This window comes from Bradysia coprophila, unplaced genomic scaffold (assembly GCF_014529535.1).
Source record: "Bradysia coprophila strain Holo2 unplaced genomic scaffold, BU_Bcop_v1 contig_151, whole genome shotgun sequence".
NCBI classification, from domain to species: Eukaryota; Metazoa; Arthropoda; class Insecta; order Diptera; family Sciaridae; genus Bradysia; species Bradysia coprophila.
Genome location: NW_023503423.1, coordinates 2,425,745 through 2,445,402, shown reverse-complemented (window position 1 = coordinate 2,445,402; position 19,658 = coordinate 2,425,745). Strand labels below are relative to the sequence as shown.

Below are 19,658 nucleotides of genomic sequence, written 5' to 3'. Positions count from 1 at the left end.
TCATTTTCTATAAATAGAAATCGGACAGATCAATAACTGGCAATGTAATGTTCAATCGAAATTCGAAAGGTGTACGAAAACTACCCATAGCATGGGTGACCATCCACACCATCAACTGGAGCTGTTTGAAACGCATCCTAAGATTCTAACGCTCTAACAGAAAATCTTTCAAAGTTACGTCGGTCCTCATACTACAACCTCCAATTACGAAACGATATTCGGTTATGTTAGTCGCTCAATCGAGTCAGTTGTTTTTCTTGTCACAATTAAATACTTTGTATTCATCGAAAACATGCCACTTTGACTCACACAGCTTCATAACAATTTCTTTCTGGTCGTGTGTCGCTCGAATCAACATTTCATTGACTTTTCTTAGGTACTCGTTCTCTTTTTACTCGTGGATTTGATTAAATTATCTGTATGTGGAGCTGCGTATAAATTTTGTGCACAGTGCAGTGGCTCGAACAGAACATAATTTAGAGAGACGATGTTCTAAGCAACCGAACGACACATTGGATCACTTTAATTGAAGCAATATTACATAGCAAGGGATAAAAAGGTGAGAAGTAGGGTTTTCGCATGTATTCTGTTGACCCGAGGCGAAGCTGAGGTCAATAACCACACGAAAAACGAGACTTTTCAGCTTTTATCCCAAACTTTACAATGGATTTCACATGCTTTTGAACTAAAAGTAAATTTACTTCTAATCCCTAGGGTTGTAATACGCCACTTTCGACCCTGTCTTCAGTATTGAGGGCGATAAGGGATTTTTTTTTCTGTTTTATATTACAACCTTACAAGGACTAATGGAGCAATGACTTTAAAACTGTAAACGTGACATACAACTACTTAAGTTATTGTTGCCCAGGCACCATGGGAGATGAATTTGTGTATGAAATCGGCCGCTTTATCGTTAAGTGGTGTGTCACCCGTGTCTCTATCTTCACCTTCCCAAAGTATACAGCCTTGGTTTCAGCACCCACAGAATGTACCATTTCTGTTAAAAGTTATCATTTGTTTACCTCTTTAAGAAAACATTTTTGGTCAAAACGGATAACGATTATCACATCACATCGGTAAGCATTTCTGCATCATGCACTACCACGTCACGTCACAGCTCTACTGCCAGACTGACGGTATATTTATGTAATTAACTCAAGCCAATCATCAGATAGTCAAAGTTGAAGTTACAGGTAAAAACAGAGAGGTGATAATGAGTTACCAATTACCCATAACACTCAGTTTGTACATATTTTACCGAATTGCAAATTACATTTCATGTCAACTTATATCCGAACATCAAATTCAAGTTCCAAACTGAATTTACCAACATTTTGGATAAGATCGATCACGCGTTGCTCACATGGCTATATACCGCGCGGCACCTATATCTATATTTATAAACATAATAACATCTTCAAGCAAATATTTAATTTTATCGGTCATGACACTCGATTAAATTTTTTCGTTATGGTAATTATTACTGCTGTACGTATGTTGTCGAGTCGATGAAAATATAATATCAGCTCACAGACACCCATATGGAAGACGGCAATTCGATAACTTTTGTTTGTCAACCATATCTCCGTTCTTATATCGTATCAAATGGTCTGATGTTTTCTTTATAATTCTTCTGCTAATCATTTGTAGGCTTAACTGATGGATCTTCACATTACAAAGGACTGCTAAATTACTTTATTATGCAGTCAGCAACAATAAAGCACCGGGCAGGTAAATAAATGTTTATTCTTTTGTTTTCGTCTCGTAAACACACCGATATCGTCAGTGGTGTACACCGATAAAAGAGATTGCAAAATGGGAGTGTGTGTTTATCGCGGGTGAAAAGAAATTAAATAATTTCGAAGCTTAAATTATCGCGTTACCAGTAGCCGGAGAGGTCAATGAAATATTCGTCGTTATAATATACGTATCATACGGACACGAAAATCTCTTGTAGATTAGGCAATGTTATCAATCATTTCAATTGGAACTGATATCTACGAACTAAAAGTCGTACCTCTCAGAGCATCGTATACCAAGACGGAAAAGCAATAATTTCTTTTCATTATTAGATCGGAAATACAAACCTTACACATGTAAGCACAGTGTGATGTAGTATCAAGGTCAAAATAATTAAATTTAATTGAAGTGTCTATGGCAGTTGTAACATGAGTACACTGAAATTAACAGAATAATCAATCGACACATGTATGAATATTAATTGACTGATCAGCTGGAAGCGTTCGAAAAACATTTCCTTATAGAATTCAGAACACGAAACGAAGGCAATTCGAGAATTTTGTTGATGTAACTATATGGTTCGCGACACTAAAAACTTACAACGGAATCAGATGCAGTTAGATCTGATCACACTATTCGGCCCATTACTTACAAGAAGAGTTTCCGAAGAACGTTCAGACCTTATGGAGGGAATACACAGAAATATCTGGTTCTAAGTTTAAATTGTCTGGGGAAATGTTTCGGGAATTCTTAGAAATTTACGTTTTTAGGAATTTTCAGAATTTTTTTTAGGAATGTTTTGGAATTTTACCAATTTTTAAGAATTTTGAAGATCCATTTATCGAACAGTTCTTGTAGCATATCATTCTATTACTTGGTTGAGGACTTGAATTCGACATGGAAATGAATTTTCTCTGTTTGTTTTGGGGTCATTAGTCGACACACGAAAAACGATCATAGATCAACATTTACTCGACACAAACTAGTAGTTTTGCAAGATTCGCAATCCATGAAAATTCTGATGATCTCGGCCGACTACTAATGTCGTTGTAGCCTTGTTTTCACCCTCTGTACGTAAACAGCGTTTTCCGTTCTTTAATAGTGAAGCTACAGCACTTTATTTGCGTTTACATTTTCAAAATCAGTCATTCTAAAGATACTGTTTTGTAAACGAGGTAGTAATGCGTTGCAGCCAGTTTGCAAATTATAACATCAATAAACTAAACTGCTGTGTATATTATGCAATTAATCAAACTATTCGTCCAAATATAACATTAAAGGCGATAACAAATCATTCAAATTATAAATATTCCGATCGGTTTGTTTGTACACCACAATTTGTCATTTTTGTCGATCATTTGAAAGAATGCTTAAATGTTAAAGATCTCGTATTGTTTATGCAAACATCTTCCACTTAAAAAGCTAACGGCTGGACTCAGCAAAATAAGCGATGATGTTGCAATCGCTTCGAATAAGAGGTCGTTCATGTATTATGTAATATGAGAAGTGGTTAGCGTTTAGTTGACACGATACTAGCTGACAGAAGTGTGTGACTCAGAGGATTAGAAATAGAAAGAGAAAGTTGGAGGGCTGACTTTCTTTTAATTCACATATCGGGTAATGAACAGAGACATTTTTGGGAATTTCAATTCTAAAACATTCAGACAAAATCCTTAAATTTGAATTAATTCCAAAAAATTCTTTAAATTCTTAGAATTTTCAGAAATCTCCTGACTTTAGCATACCAGTCATTTATGAACAACCCCCGAAAATGTTACAGTATGCAACCAACACTGTCGTGATAATCGAGAATGTTTGTTAAAATCAGAATCTTTCGAATGACGTTGATGTGTAGACTTGTAAAAGTTTTCGTAAAAAGAACTTTTGGAAACTTTCCACTCATTCATCAACTACCCGTTAGACTTAAATATCGACTAACGACATTAGTAGTCGCGTTACAGACTACCTTACAAACAAAACTGCTGTTCATGGTCGAAGATTCGTCAATATTTCCAAAAATTTTAAATGACACAGGGTCCGAATACCGTTGACGTCACAGATAGTAACGACGAAAAACAATGCAATTGAAATGACTCACACGTACGATTTAAATCGAATTAGAAATTGCACATGAACTGGATCTGACCAAAATTACCCACAATTTTACAATAAACAATACCGTCTGGTGACATGTTCACCAAATGTTTCATCATAATTTCATCATTCACTCGTTTAATAAAATTAAAAACTTTCATTGTGGAGCATCCACTGTAAACGTGAACTATATAAATATTACCATGAGGTCAACCGTCGGCTTACTCTTCAAGAAATGTGGAAAATGGACGTGGGAAGTAAGAGATCCCAACAAAAATCTCTTCGAGAAAAGTGTGACGCAGTCTTTGAAGTACAATTTCTAAAATGAATGTCATCGCTAGAGTTGACGCTTTCAGCTTCGTTACGCAAAAATTAAATTTTACACCCAATTTTAGTTCAAACAAGCTGGCTTAGTTTTTCTCATCATCTGCCAAATAATTTTTACCAAAAAAAATTTGACTGGAAACAACCAAAATTTTACCAAAAAAAATCTGCGTCGCAAAGTGGCAAATGTTCAGGAACAGACCAGCAAGAAAATTTATCTGCCGCATGCGACGCAGATTTTTTTGGTAAAATTTTGGTTGTTTCCAGTCAAATTTTTTTTGGTAAAAATTATTTGGCAGATGATGAGAAAAACTAAGCCAGCTTGTTTGAACTAAAATTGGGTGTAAAATTTAGCGAAATTTAGAAAATTTGGCGAAATTTGAAAATTTGACGAAAATCGAAAATTTGACGAAATTCGAAAATTTGACGTAATTCGAAAATTTAACGAAAATCGAAAATTTGACGAAATTCGAAATTTGACGAAAATCGAAAATTTGACGAAAATTAAAAATTTGACGAAAATCGAAAATTTGACGAAAATCGAAAATTTGACGAAAATCGAAAATTTGACGAAGAAAGTAATTCTCTATCTGCCACCATTCAAGAAATATCTCTAAAACCCCAATTGACCCACCCATTTCCAACTTTCGACATTTTTCACAAATGCCCTTCTTTTCTACTCGTAAAACTCTGAGACTTTGCCGAAGAAAGTAACTCTCTATCTGCCACCATTCAAGAAATACCTCTAAAAACATAATTGACCCAACCATTTCCAACTTTCGACATTTTTCACATATGCCCCTCTGTTCTACTCGTAAAACTCTGAGCCTTTGCCGAAGAAAGTAACTCTCTATCTCTCATAACCCAAAAAAAATATTAGTCCTTTCATCCTACGCTCGAGTAGCTCAAAATTTGGTCACTCTAATCACTCTAGCTCAAACGAATCTGCCCCGATTTTTTTAATTATTTTTTTGTTCGAATCGTGTTACGAATACCTTTCATTTGATGGGTCGCACGCCTCTGTAGGTTTCAATACAGCTAAGCTACAGCCGAAAACGCGTTCCTCGAAAACCACACTCAGAAACCACTTCGAGGCCAATAAAACAAAACTCTGGTTTTTCCTGGGGTAATGGCGTATCACATTTTCATTTTTATGCCCACCCTGAGGTTCCTGCAAAATTTCATGGAGATTGGCTGACTAGTTTCCGAGATCGTCCGTCGATAGATAGATAGACAGATAGATAGAAACATACAGAGTAAGTTGAAAGATTTTGATTCTTTGGAAAACGTTAATTTGATGCATTTTCTATCAAAATGATCAACTTCAAAACGATGTATCTCCGGCAATTTTAAAGTTACATAGTCGAGTGATAGCTCGTTTTGCTCGTATTTGAAGCGCGAATAAGAATAGGATAGAATAGGATTTGTGGTGATACAGGCCAAAGGAAAGAAACTTAAATTCTCGCCTATATATAGTTGCCGTGTCTCAAAAAAATTTCTTCGTTCTTCTTTTGGAAGTTAGACTGCGTCAAGTCCTCCACTATCGCTCCGGACATGATATGAGTTGCTTTAAATCACAGAAGTCAAGTTAACCGCAAACAGCACCTTAAAGAGTTCTTATTTCCATTGCAATCGTTCGTCTCTTCCGCATTTGTTATTTTAACTTAAAAAATTAATTCACTTTATCGAGTGCCCTTCATTCAAATAAAAGCCGGATGGTAATGTTACATTGCGTACTCGTTACTAAATTTTTGTTTCATCGAGGCGAGGACCGAGGCCAAAAGATGTCCTAATATGCAGCAATCAGTTCCCAAAAAAATCTGTTTATCAAAACAATTCCTATTATGTAACTCGTCAGTTACGAGGCGTAGTTTATCTGCTAACTAGAGCTAGGGCACATTCAATAACGCCTAACATAAACGGAAAACTACACTTTACCGCCCGCCACAGCATGACAGAACTAATTTATTAGTTTACAATGACGAAACGATTTATAAACTTAAAAATAAACTCATGTGTCTCTTTCGTCTGAAACATTTAATAATATTCATGCGGTACTGTTGCGTTGTACATTATATATATAACTGATTCGATTTACAATTTTATATTTTCCATTTTAAATCTAGTGGGTAGCTGGTGAGCAGAGAGATTGTGTGTTAATTTTAGTTTTGATCTATCTTTAGCAAAGTATAAATGCGCTGAAACGGAATGCCTTTTCATTCTTTTTTCGTTGATATTTACTCTCGTTCACATTTTATAATGCCTACGAGCTTTACAAGAAAATTTTCTTATTTATATTCACTTTACAGTTGCGACTGTCAAGTTATACATATGATGTCGAGAGTAAGGCATAACATCAATAAAAGCATTTGCACTCTTATCGAATTGCATGTAGTCATTTCGCCCATTCTTAATGTATTTTTCAACCTTTTTCTGTTGCTAATTTATTTACAATGTTGAGTGAAAAGAAATGGAAGTTTATTGATGGTTTTTCGATTTTCATGGCTATGTAACACACAGAGGGAAATCTGGAAGTTGCTGAAATTGCTTCGGTCTTATTAAATCGACAAGGCACAAATGGACATTTGATACAGCCCTTGTTGAGTGCTATTCGATAAAAATGCTTAAATCGTGCATGATATTATCACCTCCTTGAGCGCTACTAATATCTGTCTGCAAATATAATTAAAATCTAGACGATAACAGAGAATTCAGAAACGGCTCATTACTTATAGTACAAGGTGATACCTTAAACTATGACGTAACAGATTCATAAAAACAAATTTCAAAGAAAGTACGTCCGGTACCATTCTTCCACTACAACTACTACTCAGTTTTCACCGATCAATTGTGACAGGGCTAGAAATGTTCGGTAATTCATTCGGTTTCCTGATAATCGATTATTGATATTTTCAAAAAATCGATATCATACGAATGTTTTATCGATAAATATTTACCAAAAATTTACCGGAATTTACTGACATTTAACGAAAATTTACCGTGTTTATGTTACGATTAATTCAGTAAGAGGAAATCTTTTGAAAAACAGCCTACCGACGCACTTTCCGATGGACTTTTTTATAAATGCCTGGAATTGACTTCGACCCTAGAAACGAAAACCACTTTCAAAAAAATTCTTCGAAGCTTGTGTGGCTAGCGAGAGGTCATTAAAGACCGAAAACTTGCACTTTTCATACAAAAATTTCTCCAGTCACACGAGCCGTACAGGGTCGTGTGGGGCGTCACTAGAAAAAGGTAATGACTTGTCCTAATAAGTCGAGGTACATGGTTGTTTGGGGTATCATTTGAAAGGTAATTTTATGTGCTTTTGGGCCAAATATGTGGTTTGGGTGCATCTAGCATCTACGATGAAATAGAAGTTAAAATGTTTAAGCGATCATATTTCATCGCATGTGCATCCAAACCCCATAAGAAAAACATAGCTAACGCCGACCCGTACGAAACACCTATTCGTATCAAAAGCCTTTAATGTGAAACTCTTCATTTCTCTTACTTCATTTTCTTCTCTGCTGAAAAACTATTCTTCCTTTTAAATCACTTACATTATCCACTCTTTGCCTTGTTATCATATACAATTAAATTGCCGGAGGCAATATAGACAGCCCCGTACGAAGTCAAATTTCATAAATTCCTATTTAAACAGCTATATACCGCTTTATTTACCTATATTTCACTGTAAATAAACATTTCACAGAGGAATATGCTATTATATAGCTCTATATGCCTTTATATAGCTCAATATAGCTGTATATAGGTATGTCCATATATGGAATCCCTGAAACCCCTCACACATAACAAATTATTTCCATGTTAACAGAAACTCTCTAAGCATCATTTTTCCCACTTTATATCACTTTTAATAAAATCCAATATGGCCGCCGGCAGCCATTTTGTTAGGAGATCGGAAATAGTACCGACGCTTTACATTCGGTAATACCTTTCAAACAAAAAAAAATTCATGAAATTCGGTCAAAATTTACTCGAGATATTGTCAAAATACACCACGTTCACTGTACTTCCGAGTAGCCAGATAAGAGCTCACTCCAAGAGACCTAGCTCACGCTCCGGAGAACATAATTTCATAAACGTTTTTTTCCCTGATTGGTACGGTCAATACCTATCTAATAAAGCTAAAACAGACGAAATATGTTCAAATGTGGCCGACCTACAAGCAAAAACTGCTTGCCGCCCTGTGCCTGTTCCACACCAAGGGGTCTAACTCACGAGTCGGTCATCCGATTTCCATAAACTTTTTTTTTGTCGATCGGTATTGTAAATATCTTTCATTCGATGTATCATTTACGAGTATAGCGTTTAAATGTCCGGAGATATCTTCGAAAAACCGTAAAGCACTTATTGGGCCCCAGCTCAGGAGGGGTCGATCCAAAATCACTCATCTTCGAACTTAGCCTGTCTTTTGACATTACCAAACGGGGAAAAAAAGAATTTTCAAAATCGGATGCGTTTTACTCAAGTTATCGTGCAGACAGACAGACGGACAGACGGACATTTTTTTTTCGCGGATTTGGCATCTCTAGACAACCACAATAGGTTTCCCCTTACTCAGGGAGTCCAATTCGACGTGTTACAAACGTATGCGTAAACCTATAAGACCCCAGTACTTCGTACGGGTCTAATTACCTTTCTAATGACATCCAACACGACCATGTACGTTTCGTGTACCTCGAGAAACTTCTGTATAAAAAGTGTAAGTTTTCAGTCTTTTTTCGGTTGAAAACTACCATGCATTTTAAACCTAAGAAGTCCCTATTCGGCTCATTAGTACATACAGTCGGAAAAATACAGATTTCGTTTTTTTTAGAGATATGATCATTTCTCTAATTCTCTCAATTGCCATTTGAAATAACATGCGAAATGAGAGAATACATTAAAACGATGAAGTCTCTTAAAATCTCGAACTACTTTTCTCCAACTGTATGATTACCTTTCTAATGACACCCCACACGACACTATACAGCTCGTGTAACTAAAGAAATTTTTTGTAAGAAAATTGCAAGTTTACGGTTTTTGATGACCTCTCACTAGCCTCACAATGAATTTCGAAGAATTTTTTTGAAAGTGGTTTTGGTTTCTAGGGTCGAAGTCCTTTCAAGGCACACATAAAAAAGTCCACTGGAAAAAGAACCTTACCACTGAAATGGCACTTTTTGGCCTACACATTCTTAACATCGATTTTTAACCGTGATGGCCCATTTTAAGGTTCTTTCCAATACCAATAATAGTTCCAGAATTGTGATTATTGTCTTTCAGTGATTTCATTTTCTAATCCTCTTGAACACGTTATAATTCCGTAATTACTCTCAGTGCTACAGGCAGCACCCATTCGGAGCTTGTTGCTTTTCAAGATTCGGATTAATTACGAAAATTCTTTTTAAAAAATAAATTTGAATTATGATGTGTACACTGTACATGGTAACAATGTTCGAGCTGAGTGAATTATTACTGCGGTAAAAGAAGAAAATCTTAGTACTTAATATATGCGAAAGTATCACGAGAAGGTGGATGGCAGAGCGCGTGTAGGTATATACACTGGTACACGCTCTGACAGTTTTCTTATGTTCGAATTGAAATATTATATTTCAGCTTGTAACTCGTTACACATTTTCAGAGGAAAAAAACAGGTAATATGCAATCAGTCGATATAGACTGTGTACAATGTATGTACACCATGCCATTTTAATACAGATCGCAAAGCACTCCGTGTGATGTAGAACTTGATGTGTTTTACGACAACTGTTCGGAGTTGACTACTAATCAAAACAACTCCCCATCGGCGTGAACTTTGTTTAAACAAAACAAAAAACGAAGAATGAATCGCTAGTGAAATAGCTTCAGTTATAGCACAGAATTTGAATGATATGACTGAATGGCGCTTCTAGCTGATAAGACATGAGTTAACTGGAAAAATTGACTATATCTCCATTGTACGGGATTCGAAAGGCTATCGGAGTGTTTATTTGTGTGGAAAATAAATAAATGATGAAAAAATGGTTGCTTGAATCAAAACACTTTCTATTTAGGTAATGTACTCGTTAACCCGTGTGCTACACACGGTATCATTAGCTAGTAAATATTTACAATTATTCTTAGGCTAAAATCCGACTAAACAACAACGGGACGTTAATTAGTGGCATGGCTGTCAAAGCAACAAATTGTTTGTATTATTGTACTTGCTCTTATCGACTCTGTAGCAGCAGACGGTTATACGAACGATTGTTATAAAAATTGTAAGAAATTATCGCGGGAAAGGATTTTTCCTAAGGAAGTTCCAGTGATTGATGATTTGATTGCGCAACAGACAATGTTATTGTCAATACAGATTTGTGTCTCAATTTTCCGTAATTTCTATCGGAATACCAACCTGAAATTATGCAACTAAAAGCTCAAGTCACTAAAGTCATGGAGTCTAAACATCAGCTAGATGTCATTTACACTGATTTCCAAAAAGCTATTGACCGAGTTAAGCATTCAATTCTTTTATTCAAATTGAAGAAGTTTGGAGTTCATTCTGAGTTGTTGGCGTGGATTGCGTCTTATCTAAGCGGACGTACACAGTTCGTAAAGTTGTCCTGGGTGGTCATCTATGACTTTTAATGTGACGTCTGGCGTTCCTCAAGGTAGCCATCTTGGCCCTCTTCTGTTCATATTGTTCATGAACGATGTCACGAAAGTTTTTTTCTTCCTCTACTCATCTGTTGTATGCAGACGATTTGAAGATCTTCAAAGTGATCAAAACTGTACTTGATGCTACTGCTCTTCAGAGAGATTTGAACAGGTTCTTACGGTGGTGCGAAGTCAACCAGCTTTATTTAAACGTAAGAAAATGCAATGCAATGTCTTTCACTCGCAAAAGGTCAAAGATTGAATTCAATTACTCTATCAACGATACTGTGGTGACTCGCTTGAAACTGGTGAAAGACTTAGGAGTTCTTATGGATGAAAAACTGACCTTTGGTAAACACGTCGAATACGTAATCGCTAAGTCTTATTCGATGCTCGGTTTTGTCATCAGGACTTGTAAGGAGTTTAAGAATGTCAAAACCTTGAAGAGTTTATATTTCGCACATGTGCGTTCGTATCTGGAATATGCTTCGGTCGTTTGGCACCCGTATCAAGAAACTTTCATTGATTGAATCGATTCAGAAGAAGTTTTTGATGTTTGCACTCAGACGATCAGTGAGACGTGACGAGAACTATAAACTTCCACCTTACATTGACAGATGTTGCTCCATCGACATTGAACCGCTTGCTAGACGCAGGATAAATGCCTGTGCATTGTTTACTTTTGACCTTTTAAGTGGTGGTCTTGATTCATTTGAAATAACGAGAAGAATTACTCTAAATCCTCGTCCCACTCGAGCTGACGATCTACTCATTGTCGATGAACACAGGACTAAGTATGGTTACCATGAACCAATAAATAACATGTGCTTGGAATTTAACCGTTTCTCACAGCTTTGGTTTCAGGGTATGCCGCGGAACTCATTCAAAACGACTGTTAGAATGTTGAAGATTCCAATCAAATTGAATGGTAAGATCAAAATGTCATGACTGATTTCACTTGCAAATATGCTGGACCTATGGTTCTTTTTCTAATCGGTATCGACTAGGTTATTTAGGTCTCACGACTTTAAAAAGTGGTCTCACGACTTAACTCCGAGTCTTATCGACTTGTGCCGAATCGAGCCAGTCTAGTCGACTGGCTCCCGCTAACCACTAACCGTTCATTTCCAGGTGGCTCAGAAAACGACCTATTGACGACTTTCTGGTTATTGGTCAAACGAGACGTGACTCACTCCTATGTGATGTTGGTGAATGTTTTTATTTATGTTTTTGTTGTATTTTTTTTCATTCAACTTGACATGTATAATCTTTTTCTGTTCTTTTATTGTAAAATTAAAAATGCAAGTAGTCAGGGGGCGGATGCCATTGACGAAATAAATAAATAAATAAATAAAACAAATTTACATCATGGAAAAAAAACTCGACTCTCAGATATATCATGGGTCAGAAATCTTACAAGTATTCTCCTAGCAATTTCCTATAGTGTTCTCCCATATAAAATTAGAATACAACAAAACTTTCATGAAAGATAATTTTGATATCTCGGTGTGTTTGTTCCACCTCAGTCTTTGTAACAACTACATCTGGCGTCACAAGCAACGATTCTGTGATATTATAACAAATTTACTGATTCATCCCGTCAGTTGATGAAATATTCTCATTTTCAATAGAAACTCATATGAAATAAAGAAATGAATGTGGTAGAAAGCGAGCGAAGCGAGCGAGAATTTTCTTTTAACAATTCAGTTTTACTAATAATAATTGGAAAATTTTTCGTCAAACCAATTAATTATGTCAAAACGCGAGCGGAGCGAGCTGAGAAAATTTTAAATAACTGAAGACTCTTGTTGAGGCGCTACAATAAACTTTTTTCGTGCTTCAGGGATGATTTGGATGAATAACTGTTCGCTTCAGAGTTATCCATTTCATTTTAAGAGGAATTTTTATGGAAATCAATTACATTTTATCTTGATAAATGTTCTCTGCGGAATTCAAAATCATCCAGTTCTGCAGAAATCTGATGCAAAACAAACACATTTTTTTTCCAAGATGACTGTGTCTGAAATAGTCTCTTCTTGAAGTGTTCTCCAAAATTCTAAAGTGTTCTCGTAGCAATGCTAGGATGCTACGTAATATTTCGGACCCATGAGATGTATATCGGCATTATAGGTCGAGGGTATGACGCTACATTCAAAATTAAATATTCAAATGGGTCAACTTCAGCTTCAGATCACCTACTAACTCGCTGCTGACGCCGACGACAAATTATAGGCTGAAAACACAAGAGCAATTTTGGGTTGAATTGTTCGACAATTACGCTACGTTTTCTACCATTTTTATGTGGTAAATATTGGACTTCTATGGAAAACGCAGGACTGTGGATCACATCAACGCAAAATTACTCTAATTTCGATCTATTACCGAGGTAATGAAGCTGAAAACACACGAGCAATTTTGCGTTGCTGCGATCGAAAAATTGAAACTTTTCTCTCGATGCATAAAGTTACACTCTATGATGTAGTGTGTCCGACAGACGTACAAAAGAAATGGCTTACCGTCTACAGCAGATATGTAAATAACAGCCGTATGTATTGTAACCTGTGATTTTGTACTAATGCTGCAATAAATTTTATGAGGAATAACAGCCTTTCAACTAGCATTGTGAAATTCGTGAAAATCATTGTGGGAGCCTGTTAGCAAACAGAATTAAGTCTGGAGATGACAATCAAGTTATCAGTGTAGAAGAAATTAAATACTAGCCTAACCTTGCTTATATCATGATCAGTGTTCAGATTTACGGACCCTACGTCTATGAATATACATACCAGGCTGTGCCGATTCTTCAATATCGGTCGATTTATCTTGAACGTCAAAACAATATGAAAATGAGGGCGTTTGAATCCGTTTTTAAAATCGTCATGTCCTGCGCGGTGACATTAGACCATACCTGGTAGTTTATATTCATTGTCGTGAGACTCAAATGATTTCAATTGATTTTCGACGTACTTTGATTATCAAGCTGACAATACTGATGGTCATCGAACCAACGTTAAAATAATTTGATAAAAAGACGAATAGCAAATGAAAAGTGGAAATATTTGTCCAGGATTTAGGCGTAACTTATTAATTAAGTTCTCATGCGAAAACCTATCGTTTTACCTTTCACAGTGTGAAGTTCACACATTTTGCTACAATTGAAAATGACAGAGACCCCCGTAAGAGGTATTTTGTTCAGACAATTTTACTTACCAAAAAAATAGATTGAAAGATTAAATGCTCCAAAGCTCTGCAACGCCAACGAAACAATCAATTTCTATGAAACACTAACTGTTGACGGCATGTTCAAACGTTTAACCGAAACAAATACGAAACTTTTCAACCAAAATAAATCCAATTTTAAACAATTTATATCACAAACATATCAAACTCGACAAGCATATATTCACTGGTAGGCACATGGAAAGGCACATTGACAAACTCTATCAATTTTCGATTAGAAATTTTGTGTTAGTGTTCGAACGAAACGGTTAATTAAGAAATTGTTGTACTATTGTAATAGGAGGCCCTTAGACGATGCTCGTGTTGTGTATGAGTTCTTTTTCTTATTTGTGTTCACTTCAAACATGCGTTATGCTATACTTCTAACTATAAATTTACTTTGTCGCCCGGATCAATAAATGTTTTTTTTTTGGGATAATTTTGCCGATGATCATAATAGAAAGACAAACAAAATCATTAAATGACTTCAACAGCGTTAACACAACCGACAGAATTATGATCAATCTATTTAAAACAACATCATCGCCACGAATCGAAAGGAGAGAAACTTAAAAAAGAAAATTTGTTTTGCTTTGCGCACACACGTCTAACCACCTCGACCAGTTATCGAAGACTGAATTTGTTAAAAGTAAAAACGATTATTAGAATTTTGTCAAAGGCGAGACTGATTACAACAAAAAAATTTTTGTGTATATAAAATGTAGATCGTGTATGCATCATCCAAGGTCTACACTGGTTACACTTCGTTATTATCATCGCATACAATAGAGTACATGAAATGAAATTTCTCTCTCTTTTTCTCTCTGTATCAGTTGTTTTCTGATTGTGTTAACCTTTCACAGACGGGCACCCATTATCAGCATTGGTTGAATATGTTACTTGATTTGATGTAAGTCTTTTCTTCAGATTGGAAATTATCGTAACGTTGAGTGAGTGGAGTGCTTCAAAAGATTTGTCATGTGTCGGGGCCGAAAACAGGGGTTTTGCAGAAATTTTCTCGGGCATTCGGCTCCTTACATGAAAAGTTGTATACGCATCTGTTGTGGACGGTTGATTTTAGGCACTTTGTTCGGGTTACAACTCGCAAAATTGACTGACATCTACCGTCCTCAATACATACGTAATAGTATGTTACGTCACTGTTTGTAAATATTTGTTTAGGCAAGTGTGAGGTTTGCGGAACGAGCCGAAGGCGAGTGGAGTAATCAAATGTGCCTAAACAAGCATTTACAAGCAGTGACGTAACACACAGTTAAATGAAAGTAATAACAAAGACGGATAGTAATTTGTTATTGACAAATAATCGATTATATTTTCAGACTGATGTTTTGTGTGGTACATAAAACCTCTATGAGTTAATGGTTTTACACGTTACGGCAATGTAATGGCAATTTAATCACATGAAACATACATTTACATTGCCTACTCGACTTTGGAACCAAGGACTTAATGTACTCTAGATTAATGACAAATGTCAAAATGACAACTTATTTGACGTCTCAAACGACATTGACAATGATCTATTATTTACGAATTGATCTATTATCAGCGGTTGTCAATTCGAATATTTCTAACTTTAATATAAACTCGAAATTATGATGGTATGATGAACGTTGTGGTATGAAATTTTATTTTTGTTTGTATGACAAATCAACGGGATACACAACAGTATTATCTCGTGCAAGATGCGATAAGATAAAATTTATGGTTTTCAATACTTAAATGATGACACAGCTCTCTACTGTTTAATTGAGGTTTTGCACATCGAGGTACTGTACGGGATATGAAAAATTTTAATTTGAAGAGTTGTATGGCCTAAAGCAATATGCAATACCTTCTGTAGCAACCTGACTACATTCATTAAGGTGGAAAAAATGCAACGAAGAAATAGGGTGATATGTTGACAGTGTCAAAACGAAATAGGTTTGCTAGAGAGAGTATTGTTAAAAGTAAGTTTTAGAAATTTTAGTCATGGGTGTGATGCAGTCACAAGGATTGAACAATAGAAATTTTATTAAGTTACTCACGGTTGGTTTGAAACGAGATTAAATAGGGACCGCCGACCACCAATAATTTTTTTTTTTCATATTTATAATAAGTGATGGACAAGAACTTCGGCAAAAATGCAGTATAGGTGAACAGGGGGGATCGGCGATTTTTTGACTGTGAATGGTAGAGAAATGTCCCCTGACACCATTTCAGGCGAAATTAGTGCGCGGAAAGCAATTTTAATTTTGTCACTTTGTATAAGGAAAATTAATTTGAGTCAAAGGAAAATATTGTTTGTACAAGGAAAATGAAAAAATTAAAATTGCTTTCCGCGCCCTAATTTCGCCTGAAATGGTGTCAGGGGACATTTCTCTACCATTCACAGTCAAAAAATCGCCGATCCCCCCTGTTCACCTATACTGCATTTTAGCCAAATTATTTCTTTCGATCATCTGCTCTCGGAGCAATAACAGTTGAAAGTCGAAATTTCCCCATTTTCGAAGAGTAATATATCCCTGACAAAGTGACCAAGAGAGCCAGTTAAGATTGATTCTAGACGCGGTTAGTAAGCTCTTTCGAATGGCGAAGAAAGTTTTTTGAAAAAGTTCTTTTATGTTACATTTTCAGAGAAGTTACTTCTTCTGCTACCCTCGGTGAAATTCGGCCACTTCTGTTCCTTTCTGGTAGCCTTATTTCAAACTAATTTGTCGCTTATATTGTAGCCTGAAGAATAGGCTTTTCAACGATACCAAACATGCCATACTTGATCCACAACAAGTACTGTTGATGATTCAGTTTTTCAATCGAAGTCACTCTACTCGCAAATCTGGAGCCCTCGAAAACGAAATTATTAAATTTCACTATTACATGACTTTTACTTATGTATATTGATGGTACCGACTCAGAAAGTCATTAAAGTTTTTTTTTTTCAAAAAAATCTTGAAATTTAATAATTTCGTTTTCGAGGGCTCCAGATTTGCGAGTAGAGTGACTTCGATTGAAAAACTGAATCATCAACAGTACTTGTTGTGGATCAAGTATGGCATGTTTGGTATCGTTGAAAAGCCTATTCTTCAGGCTACAATATAAGCGACAAATTAGTTTGAAATAAGGCTACCAGAAGGGAACAGAAGTGGACGAATTTCACCGAGGGCAGCGGAAAAAGTAACTTCTCTGAAAATGTAACATAAAAGAACTTTTTCAAAAAAAAATTTCGCCATTCGAAAGAGCTTACTAACCGCGTCTAGAATCAATCTTAACTGGCTCTCTTGGTCACTTTGTCAGGGATATATTACTCTTCGAAAATGGGGAAATTTCGACTTTCAACTGTTGTTGCTCCGAGAGCAGATGATCGAAATAAATAATTTTTACACGGGATATCTTAGAATTGTTCCCTCTACCGATCCCAATTAAAATATGTGCTCAGGCTGTACCTGACTGCTTGGGGTAGTCGCATATACTGGTTCTCAGAAACGGCTCAGGGGTTTGGACTAATTTTTTCCTGTGTGAAGTACTTGTCCATCACTTATTATAAATATGAAAAAAAATTATTGGTGGTCGGCGGTCCATATTTAATCTCGTTTCAAACCAACCGTATACTCACATTAACTTCCTGCATCGATAACTGTCCCGATTTCATCCCTTAATGTATTTTCTTGGTTGATCAACGAGGGGAAAAACGCTGTACCATGACTTTGATCTTACGTGTATTTATTTATATAGTTACTTTTCTGGACCCTGTACCACGATTTTCCGAAGCAGCTTTCCCTTCACCCACATCTAACATATTATACTGTGGTTCAAGTAGTCTTATATCTTATACTAAAATGTACGTTCAATGTAATGAAGTAATAGATTGTAATATCAATACGATCATTTCTCAAAGGTTAAAAGGTTAACTGACAAAAATTTCACGAAAATTGAATTCTTAAAGTCGGTTTTATAGCAATTCGTAGAATTCGAAGATCAGTGTCTCGCAGATCCCTAATGTCGACAGTTTTCATGGAGTTAGTATTTTGATAGCTTTGATAGCTCGTGAATATTTGTTAGAGTTAGATGTCACTCAACAGAAGCACTTATCAAAAAGGTCACCACAATGGAAATAGGACCTTTGTTCAATAAGCGTTTTGTGACAGTGAGGTCATATTTCAACCCACATCGAAATTATTTTGTTTTTATTCGTCAAACGATTTACTTCGTAGCATTGAATACATAGCATCGTAGCATTGACCAGTCAACAATTTTGAGCAGCATATCGAGCATCTCGCTAGTGATCAACGCAAATTCGATAGAACCATTTTCGGAAAACGAGCAACGTACCACGGCGATTATTAAACGTATCGGATATTGAACTAAATTGAAGGTGTCGCCTAGGGCTTCTAAGGATTCGAAATTATCCTTAAATTGTCAATTTCGTTGAATTCAATTCCGGCACAAGACATTACATTAAATACGGTTCTTCCTACCTGCATAAAATCTTTGAACATCCAGTAAAGCCGCAGAACTTCACAATATTGAAGAACCAATTTTATGTCATGAACGTTGAAGTTTAACCAAGGGATCACATGGAATATCGTCAAGTTTGTCAACTCGTAAAGATTCTTCGACTGATTTGTCGATATGACATCCGTTCGTTCTATCACCATTCTGATGAATCCGACAATGTTGGATATCTGTTGACGTAACCAGAGAATTTAGATGGAACGAACACTTGTTGGTTTGGCAATCAGAACTCACAAACATATAGACGGTAACGATCATAACGTACAGCCCGGCTGGTTTAAATATGCTACTGGTACAAGCATAGTTATCAAATTTTGAATTCAAATTGTGGAAAAATGAGCTGATAGATTTTATGAATTGATTAACTGGACTGAGAGAATTTTGTTTGAGTTCAAATTTTGTCATTTCAAAACGAATTTAGACTGCAGCGAAAGGAAATTACCAAAAAATTAAGTTTAAACGAAAAGACTTTTCCAAACTTTGGGTTGCTAAGAACCCCGCATGAAATTCATGGGCTAGGGAAAAATCTCCGAGTGTATTATCGTCGGGGACGATAATATCGTTTTTGAAACGATAATATCGTCGCTGTGACGATATTATCGTTTTCTGTAACAATATTATCGTCCGAGCGACGATAATATCGTATTAGACGACAATAATATCATTTTCCGGACAATAATATCGTTTTATGTAACAATATTATCGTCCGTGCAACGATATTATCGTCCGAGCGACGATAATATTGTATTAGACGACAATAATATCGTTTTCCGGACAATAATATTGTTTTCTGTAACAATATTATCGTCCGTGCAACGATATTATCGTCCGAGCGACGATAATATCGTATTAGACGACAATAATATCGTTTTCCGCACGATAATATCGTTTTCTGCAACAATATTATCGTTTCTGTAATGATAATATCACCAGTGAAACGATATTATCGTCCTTGAAACGATATTATCGCCGATTGAAACGATATTATTGTTTTTGCGACGATAATATCGTTTCATGCAACAATATTATCGTTTCTGCAATGATAATATCACCCGTGAAACGATATTATCGTCCTTGAAACGATATTATCGCCGATTGAAACGATATTATTGTTTTTGCGACGA

The 19,658-nt window shown here is 35.9% G+C and overlaps 1 protein-coding gene and 1 long non-coding RNA gene across 3 annotated transcripts in view; both read right to left on the bottom strand.

Moving 5' to 3' along the window:
- LOC119074394 (protein phosphatase 1 regulatory subunit 3B) overlaps nucleotides 1–14,696 on the bottom strand; it is a 32,843-nt gene extending 18,147 nt beyond the window's left edge. Inside the window, exon 1 of one of the 2 annotated variants that reach the window (XM_037180513.1) lies at nucleotides 14,014–14,696. The gene's annotated coding sequence lies outside the window, so the exon portion shown is untranslated. The remainder of the gene's footprint in view (nucleotides 1–14,013) is intronic. The other variant, XM_037180514.1, reaches the window with a different exon arrangement.
- A 3,507-nt stretch (nucleotides 14,697–18,203) lies between these two features.
- On the bottom strand, nucleotides 18,204–19,134 carry LOC119074393. Its single transcript, XR_005087187.1, has 3 exons — nucleotides 18,769–19,134; nucleotides 18,498–18,704; nucleotides 18,204–18,429 (listed from the first exon to the last, which is right to left on the bottom strand). It is a non-coding gene; the product is annotated as an uncharacterized LOC119074393 (long non-coding RNA).
- Between the last annotated feature and the right edge of the window lie 524 nt (nucleotides 19,135–19,658).